The following is a 12,516-nucleotide window of genomic DNA, read 5'->3' as shown; positions in this document are numbered from 1 at the left end:
ATTAAAAATGTGCAGCAAGCTTGACACAAGATCATTCCCTCCCATGTGGTATACCAATGATCAGGACCACAGGAACTTTCAAAGCAGACGAGGTTTTTCCCAATGACTCGATATTAAGGTCTCTGCAGCCAAGCATCCCTATGCTATGGCAGACACCAACTGTATATCCCCATGGCAACCTGGACATATTAGAGAAACTGCCCAGTTGGTTTCATACTATAGAAACTATAGAAAGGTCAGTGTTCCAAGTATTCTCTCTTATAAAAAAGGGCATCAGAAAGATCATTACAAGGCTTTTCATTCATACCTATTACAGAGGCATAGTCATTTAATGATGGCTCCCAGACATGGGGAGTCATGTGGCAGGGTTGAGGAATGCACAGGCTTTGAAGGTGACTTAATTTCACAGCAAAATCACTTCCTATTTGGTAAGTCTGATCTGAGAAGGTCCAAGTCTGGTGATGGGTTAAGAGGACCTTAACTTCATGGAGATACTCCACCATCAACGGGGACCCCAAAATTCATGCAAGAAGGGGCAGTGGCAGTTATGGCCTGAAGGCTTAGTGGTGTCCCATTTGCCCCAGCATCCAACTGAGCAGAATAACCAGCAAGCAGGCAGATCATAAGTCACTCTTCTCTGCTCCAGTACAAAAACATGAGGGACTTAAACCACAATTTGGGAAACCCAGTGCCAGTGCAGGGCTCAGGCTCCTTTTGAAGTCTGCCACAGCTGAGAGTAGTATCAAGCTGATGGCTACAAAGGTGTCAGAAAAACCAGGAGCTTGGTAATATGGCTCTCAGCTGCCAAAGACCAAAGCCAACTCCTAAGAACTTTCTCATTAAGGCAGTTAGTAGTACATAAAGACAGAGGGCATAGATGGAAGTTGAATGTAATGGAATATTAAGGGATGAGAAAGGAATACATTGGGAGAAGCGGAGAGGAGAGAATGGATCATTATCTGATATAAAAGATGCAAAAATCACAATGGAGAAGGGGAGAGCAAATGAATCTTATTCTCATCAGAACTGTCTCAAAGAGGAAATAATACACATGAAATTGAGTAGAGAAATCTTAACAGAAAGTAAGGAGAAGGGGAAAAGAGAAGATGGGGCTGATAGGAAGGTGGATAGGGGACAAAAAGTCAGAACAATGTTTTGAGGGTGGACAGGATGAAAATAGGAAAAGGCAGGGAAAATAGAATGGAGTAAAATACACAATCATAACTGAAAAATATTTACAGCAGGTTTCTTTGGTGAAGACCTTGTTTCTCAAATATTTAGAGAAATGAGTCAAATTTACAAAAAAATAAAAGCACCATTCTCAATTGATCAGTGGTCAAAGAACATGAATGGGTCATTTTCAGATAAAATAACCAAAACTATCTATAGTCATTTGAAAAAATGCTCTCAATCCTCATTGATTAGAGAAATACAAATTAAAACAAATATGTGGTACCACCACAATCTGTCAGATTGACTAATATGACAGAAAACGAAAATGAGATGTTGGAGAGGATGTGGGAAAATTAAGATACTAATGCACTGTTTGTGAAGTTGTGTGCTGATTTAACCTTTCTGTAGAGCAATTTGGGCTTTAAGGCTATAAGATTGCATATGCTTTGACAAAGCAATATCGCTTATAGGGCTTTCCCAAAGAGATAAAAACTAAAAAGAAAAGAACTTTATGTACAAAAAATTTTATAGCATCTTTTTAAGTGATGGCAAAGAATTGGAAATTGAGGGGATGTTCATCAGTTGGGGGAATGACTGGAAAAGTTGTGGTATTTGATTAAGATAAAATAGTATTGTGCTATGAGAAGTGATGAGCAGGATGCTTTCAGAAAAAACCTGGAAATATTTATATGAACTGAAACAGAACACTGTAGTAACAGGAAAATTGTTCAATGACCAATTATGAATTTATCTAGTCTCAGCAATACAATGAGGACCAATACAAGAGGACCAAAATGATATCACTATGATCAAGGTTCAGTGTGTCCGACTGACTGATCAAACCAACATGAACTCAGAAGGCTCTAACACAAATCAGAACATTTGAGGTGGAGATATTTATGAATTTGCACATCTCACATTTCTTTTGAGGTAACATAATTACGCTTTGCTCCTAGAGCACACACAGCATCTTTTTTGAGGTGGGAAGACCATGCTAAGCAGATCTCTGCCAGGGTCTCCCATGTCATGCAATTGATTCCAAAATTCTTCAGAAAGACCTTGAGAGTGTATATCACTTCTGGTGATCATGTCAGTGCCTCCCTTGTATGAGTTATTCATAAAACAATCTTTTAGGCAAATATACATTTGGCATTTAAACAATATGGCTAACCCATTAAGGAGGGTTATCAATGTTTTATATTTTATCCTGCCAGGTAAGTTTCAGAATCTCCCTAAAAAAATTCAATGGAAACAATTCAGTTTCCTGGCATGGCACTGGTCCAGGTTTCACTAGCATATGGCACTGAAGTCACCTGAATGTCCTTGAGCTTAATATTTCTTCACTCTTCAGAGCCTCACAAACACTGAACTAGCTCTGGCAATGCATGTGTCAACCTCATTATCTATGTGGAAATCTTGAAAATATACTGCTAAGGTAAATGAAGTTATCCACAGGATTCAAAACTTTTCTATTTGCTATAACTGATGGTTCCATAGATGGATGGTGTGGAGCTGACTGATGTGCTTTCTTGGTGTTCATTGTTAAATCAAAATGAGCACAAGCAACAGAGAATTGATCCAAACTTCATTAAATCTCAGCTGCATTGACACAATCTGTGGACAAAGATTCAAACTCCTCCACTTTGGTCTTGGCTTGTGGTCTTTTCAAGTTAAATAATTTACTATCAGTGCAGTAACTGACCTTAATGCTATGTTCATCTCAGTGAAAGCTTTTGACAACATGGATGAAAACATCATTCCAAAACACATGGGAACAAGGACACACAGTCTTGCTTCACACCACTGGTGACTGGGAAATCTCGAGAGTATTGTCCACTATTCAGAACCCGGGCATGCATGCCATCATGACGTTGACATACAATACTTGATGAGTTTCTCTGGGCAGCCAAATTTTGACATAATTTTCCATAAACCCTCATCATTGATGGTTTCAAAGGCCTTGATCAGATCTACAAGTGTTTATACAGATCTCTTTTCTGGTCCTGCCTTTTCTCCTGGAGTTGTCGGGCAGCAAACATCATATAGACTGTTCTCTACCCTTTCAGAAGCCACATTGGCTCTTAGGTAGGTAGGTGACTATTTTCCAGGTGAAAAACAAGCCTGCTGAGGACTCTAATAAGAATCCTACCAGCAATGACTAAAAGAGAAACACCCCTGTGATTATTATAGGATGATCTGTTCTCTTTACTTTTATAGAGATGGATGATGGAGGCATCCTTGAATTCTTTTTTTTTACATTTTTTAAAATTTATTTTTATTAAAGATATTATTTGAGTTTTACAATTCCCCCCGCCCAATCTTGCTTCCCTCCCCCCACCCCCACCCCCCCACGGAAAGCACTCTGTCAGTCTTTACTTTGTTTTCATGTTGTACTTTGATCCAAATTGGGTGTGATGAGAGAGAAATCATATCCTTAAAGAAGAGACAAGAAGTCTAAGAGGTAACAATATTAAACAATAAGATATATGTTTTTTTTCTAAATTAAAGGGAATAGTCCTTGTACTTTGTTCAAACTCCACTGCTCTTTATCTGGATACAGATGGTATTCTCCATCACAGACAGCCCAAAATTGTTCCTGATTGTTGCACTGATGGAATGAGCAATTCCGTCAAGGTTGAACATCACTCCCATGTTGCTGTTAGGATGTACAGTGTTTTTCTGGTTCTGCTCATCTCACTCACAATCAGTTCATGCAAATCCCTCCAGGCTTCCCTGAAATCCCATCCCTCCTGGTTTCTAATAGAACAATAGTGTTCCATGACATACATATACCACAGTTTGCTAAGCCATTCCTCAATTGAAGGACATTTACTTGATTTCCAATTCTTTCCCACCACAAACAGGGCTGCTATAAATATTTTTGTACAAGTAATGTTTTTACCCTTTCTCATCATCTCTTCAGGGTATAGACCCAGTAGTGAAATTGCTGGGTCAAAGGGTATGCACATTTTTGTTGCCCTTTGGGCATAGTTCTCCAGAAGGGTTGGATGAGTTCACAGCTCCACCAACAGTGTAATAGTGTCCCAGATTTCCCACAACCCTTCCAGCAATGATCATTATCCTTCCTGGTCATATTGGCCAATCTGAGAGGTGTGAGGTGGTACCTCAGAGAAGCTTTAATTTGCATTTCTCTAACAATGATTTAGAGCATTTTTTCTTATGGCTATGGATTGCTTTGATCTCCTCATCTGTAAATTGCCTTTGCATAGCCTTTGACCATTTGTCAATTCGGGAATGGCTTTTTGTTTTAAAAATATGACTCAGTTCTCTGTATATTTTAGGAATGAGTCCTTTGTCAGAATCATTAATTGTAAAAATTGTTTCCCAATTTACTACATTTCTTTTGATCTTGGTTACATTGGTTTTATCTGTGCAAAAGCTTTTTAATTTAATGTAATTGAAATCATCTAATTGATTTTTGGTGATGTTCTCCAACTGTTCCTTAGTCATGAACTGCTCCCCTTTCCATAGATCTGACAAGGTAGACTAGTCCTTGATCTTCTAAATTTGCTTATAGCATTGTTTTTTATGTCTATGTCCTATAACCATTTGGATCTTATCTTGGTAAAGGGTGTTGGTCTAATCTAAGTTTCTTCCATACTAACTTCCAATTATCCCATCAATTTTTACCAAAGAGGGAGTTTTTATCCCAATGGCCAGACTCTTTGTGTTTATCAAACAGATTACTATAATCATCTCCTGCTTTTACACCTAGTCTATTCCACTGGTCCATCACTCTATTTCTTACCAATACCAAACAGTTTTGATGACTGATACTTTATAATATAATTTTAGATCAGGTAGGGCTAAGCCCCCTTCTTTTGCACTTTTTTTCATTAAGCTCCTGGCAATTCTTGACTTTTTATTTCTCCATATGAATTTACTTACAATTTTTTCTAACTCGTTAAAGTAATTTTTTGGAATTTTGATTGGTAGGGCACTAAACAGATAGTTTAGTTTTGGTAGAATTGTCATTTTTATTATATTAGCTCTACCTATCCATGAGCAGTTGATATTTGCCCAGTTATTTAAATCTGATTTAATTTGTGTGAGAAGTGTTTTATAATTGTTTTCAAAAAGATTTTGAGTCTGTCTTGGCCAATAGACTCCCAAATATTTTATATTGTCTGAGGTTACTTTGAATGGGATTTCTCTTTCTAGCCCCTCCTGCTATTTCTTGCTAGACATATATAGAAAAGTTGAGGATTTATGAGGGTTTATTTTATAACCTGCAACTTTGCTAAAATTGCTAATTGTTTCTAGTAGTTTTTTGGATGATTTCTTGGGATTCTCTAGGTAGACCATCATGTCATCTGCAAAGAGTGAGAGTTTTGTCTCTTCCTTCCCAATTCTAATTCCTTCAATTTCTTTTTCTTCTCTAATTGCTGATGCTAACATTTCTGATACAATATTGAATAGTAATGGTGATAATGGGCACCCTTGTTTCACCTCTGATCTTATTGGGAATGCATCTAGCCTCTCCCCATTGAATATAATGCTTTTTGATGGTTTCAAATAGATACTGCTAATTATTTTAAGGAACAGTCCATTTATTCCTACACTCTCTAGTGTTTTTTAATAGAAATGGATGCTGTATTTTGTCAAAAGCTTTTTAGGCATCTATTGATGTGATCATATGATTTCTGATAGGTTTGTTGTTGATATAATTGAGTATACTAACAGTTTTCCTAATATTGAACTAACCCTGCATTCCTGGAATAAATCCTACTTGATCATAATGTATTATCCTAGTGATGACTTGTTGTAAACATTTTGCTATGATTTTATTTAGGATTTTTGCATCTATATTCATCAGGGAAATAGGTCTATAATTTTCTTTCTCTGTTTTAACTCTTCCTGGTTTAGGTAACAGTACCATATTTGTTTCATAGAAAGAGTTAGGCAGAGTTCCATCTTTCCCTATTTTTCCAAAGAGTTTATATGGGATTGGAACCAATTGTTCCTTAAATGTTTGGTAGAATTCACTTGTGAATCCATCAGGCCCTGGAGATTTTTTTTTTAGGGAATTCAATAATGGCTTGTTGAATTTCTTTTTCTGAGATAGGGATGTTTAGGTATTTAGTCTCTTCTTTATTTAACCTGGGCAACTTATATTTTTGTAAATATTCATCCATTTCACTTAGATTATCAAATTTATTGGCATAGAGTTGGGCAAAATAATTTTGAATTATTACTTTAATTTCCTCCTCATTAGTGGTGAGTTCACCTTTCTCATTTATGATACTAGCAATTTGGTTTTCTTCTTTTTTTGATCAAATTGACCAGACGTTTATCAATTTTATTGTTTTTTCATAATACCAACTTTTGGTTTTATTTACTAATTCAATAGTTTTTTTGCTTTCGATTTTATTAATTTCTCCTTTAATTTTTAGAATTTCTAATTTGGTATTTAATTGGGGATTTTTGATTTGTTTTTCTCTAATTTTTTTAGTTGCATGTTACATTATTCATGTAAGCATTTAGAGCTATAATATATCCCCTGAGAGTCACTTTGAATGAATCCCATAGGTTTTGGTATGTTGTTTCATTATTATCATTATCTATGATAAAATGGTTAATTCTTTCTATAATTTGTTTTTTGGTCCACTCATTTTTTAAAATGAGGTTATTCAGTTTCCAATTTGTTCTGGGTCTATATCTCCTTGGCCCAGTATTGCATTTGACTTTTATTGCATTGTGATCTGAGAAAGATGTATTCACTATTTCTGCCTTTCTGCAGTTGATCATTAGGTTTTTATGTCCTAGTACATGGTCAATTTTTGTATAAGTTCCATGAACTGCAGAGAAAAAGGTATATTCCTTTCTATCCCCATTCAGTTTCCTCCATAAGTCTACCATATCTAATTTTTCTAACAATCTATTTACCTCCCTAATTTCTTTGTTTTATGATTCAATTTATCTAGATCTGATAGCAGGAGGTTGAGATCTCCCACTAGTAGAGTTTTGCTGTCTATGTCTTCCTGTAGTTCTTTCAGCTTCTCTAAGAATTTGGGTGCTGTTCCACTGGGTGCATATATATTCACTATTGAAATGACTTTATTGTCTATGGTACCTTTTAGGAGGATAAAGTTTCCTTCCTCATCTCTTTTAATGCTATCTATTTTTGCTGCTGCTTTGTCTGAGATAAGGATTGCTACCCCCGCTTTTTTTACTTCAGCTGAAGCAAAATATAACCTTTACTCTATATGTATCTCTCTGCTTCAAATGAGTTTCTTGTAAGCAGCATATTGTAGGATTCTGGTTTTTAATCCACTCTGCTATTTGCATACGTTTTAAATGAGCAATAGGATAGAATCAGCACCAGGTGCTTTACCACTTGAAAGGAGTCTAATATCATTCAAAACCTAGGGACTGATTGACTTCAACTTGAGGTAAATGGTCAGTGACTTCTGCATTGATTAATGATAGTCTGTTAGAGATACTATGGAAGAGTTCAGCCCAACTCTCTAGGATCATGTCCCTAAATCAATCTGGCTCCACCAGTATTGAGTAGTTGAGATGTACCATAGATCTTTGGCCCATAAATAGCCTTCAGGGCATCATAAAAGCATCTACATAAAACTGAATTTTATCTGCCTTCTTACTGAGACAAGAGGCCTGTATCTCTAAGTTTTGCTTCTACTTCACTTTTGTTGGAATTAAATGCTACCTTCTTAGAAATGGATGAACTATCCTGCTGGTAAACCCTGTGGAGTTCTCCCTTTTCAATTAGCAACTTCTGTATTTCATCATTTTGATCAGGGTTCATCATGGTGGGAGCAGAGGCAGATAGTGACTTGACACTTTACTGCAAGTTGAAATCTTATTATAATCCTATCAGTCATTCACTCCTTTTGGTATGCATACAAGCTTGATTTCTAGATTAGTTTTGATTGCAAAACTTAGTCCAGCTTCATGGTGCTCCTGTTCACTGTGACTACTTCAAAAAAATATGTATCTAATTCCATCTTCAAACAGCTGGCCTTCTTTTACCAGCCTTGTTTAATTCAGGAATGCTATTTACATGCGACACCTGCTGAATTCTCTTGCAACAAGAGTTGCTCATCTTTCAGGTTGACTATATTGTCTATATATTATGGATCATTGGTTTGAGACCCCCGCTATTACACTTAACTTTGTTTAGTCCACCTGCTGAAACATTTTGTACATTAAACCTTCTTGGATAGGTGGCTCAGCTGGACATCAAAGGTGAAAAGCAGCCCTGAGAAGATCTTCCTTGAACAAGAACAGGAAGAGATGATGGGAGTGGTAGTAGAAGTAGTAGTGCTGATGGTGATAGTAATAGCAGAAGTGGTAGCGGTGGTGGTGCTGGTGGCAGGAGGAGGAGAAATTGATGATGGTGGTGGTAGTAGTAATAGTAGTAGTGGTGATAATAGTGATGGTTGCATGGTGGTAGTAGTTAGTGCTGCTGCTAGTGGTAGTAATAGTAGTGTGAATAGGAATGGGAATGGGAAATGAGAATAAAGGGGGTCTCTAGCTCCTGTAAAGGCACCCAAAAAGTAACATTGGGGATTTAAGAACCATTTCTAATAAATGATCCCAGGAAGTATCAATGTCCACTATTGCCCCCAAGGTGAAGGTAGAGTAGCCAAGTTGCTTGGGGTAGGGAGGGAGAGAAAACCATCTTCCTCAAGCCTCCCTACTGCCTCCAGGACCAGCTCTGAAATGGTCTGTATAGCATTCCAATGGCACTTCTTTTTTGCTGTCTAACCCCCCCCCCCCCCCCCCCCCCGGCTCCTCTCCAAGAAGCCTTTCTTGATCTCCCTTCAGAGCTTGTTGGTTCAGTGGTCTTCATGCTGCCTCTGCCATTGGATAGGGAGCTCCTTGAGGGCAGGGCTGTTTTCTGTCATTCTCTGCATTCCCAATGCTTGACACTTTGGAGGTGCCCAACACATTTTTCATTACTAGTTGACTACCAAGAGGCAAAAGGACCACAGATTGTGGTCTTGTCAGATAAAGGATCAGCCTGAAGTTGGTGAGATGATCACCTCTCTTCTGACTTGCTATAACCTTTTTTTCCCTTATTCATTCTAATCCTGGTTTCTTTATACACCATTATTTACATATTAAAAATTGCAATATCTTTTAAATGACAAACAATTGACTCCAAATCTGTTCCCTGCCCAGTTTATTTTTTTTGGTTTTTTTATTTTTTAGGTTTTTGCAAGGCAAATGGGGTTAAGTGGCTTGCCTAAGGCCACACAGCTAGGTAATTATTAAGTGTTTGAGACCGGATTTGAACCCAGGTACTCCTGACTCCAAGGCTGGTGCTTTATCCACTGAGTCACCTAGCTGCCCCCCACAGTTTATTTTTAAAAGCTTTTTATTTCCTTAATAGCAAAGGTGGGGGTGGGGGTAGGGACTCAGGAGCTGGCCCAGGAAGAATCAAGTTCTTCCTCTAACAGATACTGATTGTGTATTGCTGAATGAACTTTTTAATTTCCCAGGGCCCCAAGCAGAGAGGGTCCTAATATGCAATGGCAAAGGATCATATCATCTTAGAGAAGAATCACAGGTCCAGTGCCTAACCCTACTCTTTATTCTAAAGTAGATTTTTTTGAAAAGATATTTATTTCATAGGATCTTTTAAGTCCCCTAATCCATAGACCTTAATACAAAATGATGGTCCTGGCTCATCTCTCTTAAGTCCGCAAACACTTCCTTTCATAGCCTCTAAAACATTCAAGCAGGGAAATAGTCTAACACCACCCTTCAATTACCTTTTCTCTCTTCAGATTCAGTGTATTCAAGTTAAAAAATCCATCCAAATTCGGGGGGGGGGGGGCTCCCAGATCACCCGAAGGCTCCTTTTTCTAGAAATTCAGTGACTATTTCAGAGACTTCCTTTCCTCAAGCCAAGTCATAACCATTATTTAGGAGAATTTCAATTATCTTTGGGGAGTGGGGGAGAAGGGGGAAAGGCAATCAGGATGAAGAAACTCGTTCAGGGTGATACACATTTGAACTCAGGTCCTCCTGACTCCAGGCCTGGGGCTCTATCCATTGTATCCCCTTAGTTGCCCCAATTTCAGTCATCTATTGAGGTTCCCACAAACATTCTAGCTCCAAATTCCTCCATTCTCAGTTCCCATGGCCTAACCCTCTACTTTACCTCAGAGATCCATAGGGATAGTCAGACACTCTCAATCTCACCATCTACCAGTGTTGCACTTTAGAATCAAGAATTCCTAAATCCCTTTGTAACACCAACTTCAAGAGTTCCTCCACCCCAACCTTGACCCCAGCACCTCATTCATTTTGCAATTTCTGTAAGAGGAAATGGAACTCTGAGCAGCCCTGAGGAGGTGGGGTTAATACAGTTGTCCCAGACTGACTTTTACCTGCAGTGTCTGAAGAGGAAGAGCGGGACTAAGAAAACAGAGTTCCTGAGAAAATAGGGTTTACTGCTTGTCTGGCAAAGACATGAGAAGAGAACTTGGGAGAAAATCCTGTGGACAGTGTCCTGAGAGCATTTGATGGCCTCCAGTAAGTCTCCCTGCTTCAAGTTTCCCTCAATCCAACCCAAACCTTCTACTCAGCTGAGCATTTTACATAAAACATATGGGTCTTCCTCTGCTCAGTAAATCTGACTGGCTCCTTATTCCCCACAAATTGGCATTGAAAGCTCTTCCCATCCTTTCCCATCATTTACATTCTCCTTCCTCCCATGGACTCTGGGATTCAGCTCAGTTGGTTCACCCACAAACCACCCCTCCCATGGTTGTGCTTTTGCAGACACTCCTCCACATTCTACATCATTTCTCTCCAATTCTCCCTTGCAGAGTTTCTGACTTCCTTGAATTCTCAACTCCTGCAGAGAGTTTATCTCCTCCAGAATCCCTTTCCTAGTCCCAATCTGAAAACTTCCTCATAGATGAACCAATGTCTGAAAAAGGAGCATTGCCTCCCTTGGGGCCTACATTATCTGGATGTGCATGGCTCAGAACTTTTAGCCAGAAACACAAACAGGCCTCTTTGGTCTGTTACTGGGGAGGGGGCCCAAGACCTAGTGCCTGGGGTACAGAGCAGGGGCCAGGGCTGGGGATGGAGTCTTTGTGAACTTCTCCTATAGCATTTGAAAATGCAAACTCATCTCCTTTAGCTCCATCCCTTCCTTTTTAGCATCATCTCCTCTTAGTAATACCTTTTTAGGGTTTGATCAGAATTCTGCTTTCTGATCATGTTCTCCTCCTTAACCTTTGCTCACACTGTACCTTCTGCCTGGAATGCCTTTCCCCCTTGCTTTTTTTCCTGCTGATCCCCATCTATCCTTCAAAGACAAATGTCTCCTTCACTCCTTCCAGTAATGACTTCTCTGCAGCTCTGCACTTCTGGTGGCATAGTATCTAGTTCAGTTATGTGTTTATCTCATTAGAGTAGAAGCTCTGGGAAGACATGAAGGGCACCAGATCTAAACTTCCTATTTCATTCAACAAAGACACTGTCTCCCCTCTTCTCCTCCTCAAATTGGGTGGCTGCCCCCCAAATAGGGCCTTCATTGTTGGTTTAGCCTAGACCTGTGGAATGGAAATTCTCTCTTCAAATGTGGACCACTGCTTTTTATGGCCTTAGAGCAGTAGTTATCAAACTTTTTGAATTCGGGACCCTTTTCTCTCTTAAAAATTAAATACCCCCCCAAGAACATTTGTTTCTGTGGGCCACGTCAGTCAATATTTATTGCATTCACAGTTAAAACATTTATTTTCTCTTGAAATCACTACTCTACATGCATTCTTGTATACTATTGTAGAACTAGTTTTGACCTCAAAATCCATACTGGGAACCATCACCTTCCAGTTTCCTGGGCCAGTTTAGGACTGGATTAGACCTGGAAGTTAGATTTAGGGTCTGGTGCCTTTTCCAAGGCAGAATGTGTCAATAGCAAGACTTGGATCCAGGCCTTCCTAACTCTCAAAAGTCCCCCTCCACCTCCACCATCACCTGACCTTTCCTACTGGTGTGCAAGTTCCAGGAAGACTGATTTTCATCCAGCTCTGACCCTTGCAGGGTGACAATTTTCCAGGGAATAAAAAGCCTCAGGAATTCTAGAAGTTACTGGACTGGCCCAAGGGGACAGAAGGGAAGAAGGCAAGAGGCAGCCTAACCCAGTCAATAGAAATCTGACCTCGAGTTCAGAATGGCCCACCTCTGGCATATTCCCAGAGATGCTGTGCCCCCAGAAGCCCCAGATGAGACCTGAACAAACAGATTGGGGTGAGTCTGCACTGATGAGGGCGGCTCTTTCTTATGAGATGTTCCCAACACCCATCAAATCCCAGATATGGATAAGGGGGTGGTGCT

Source organism: Macrotis lagotis, chromosome 8 (genome assembly GCF_037893015.1).
Source record: "Macrotis lagotis isolate mMagLag1 chromosome 8, bilby.v1.9.chrom.fasta, whole genome shotgun sequence".
NCBI classification, from domain to species: Eukaryota; Metazoa; Chordata; class Mammalia; order Peramelemorphia; family Peramelidae; genus Macrotis; species Macrotis lagotis.
Note: the sequence above shows the minus strand (reverse complement) of the source record.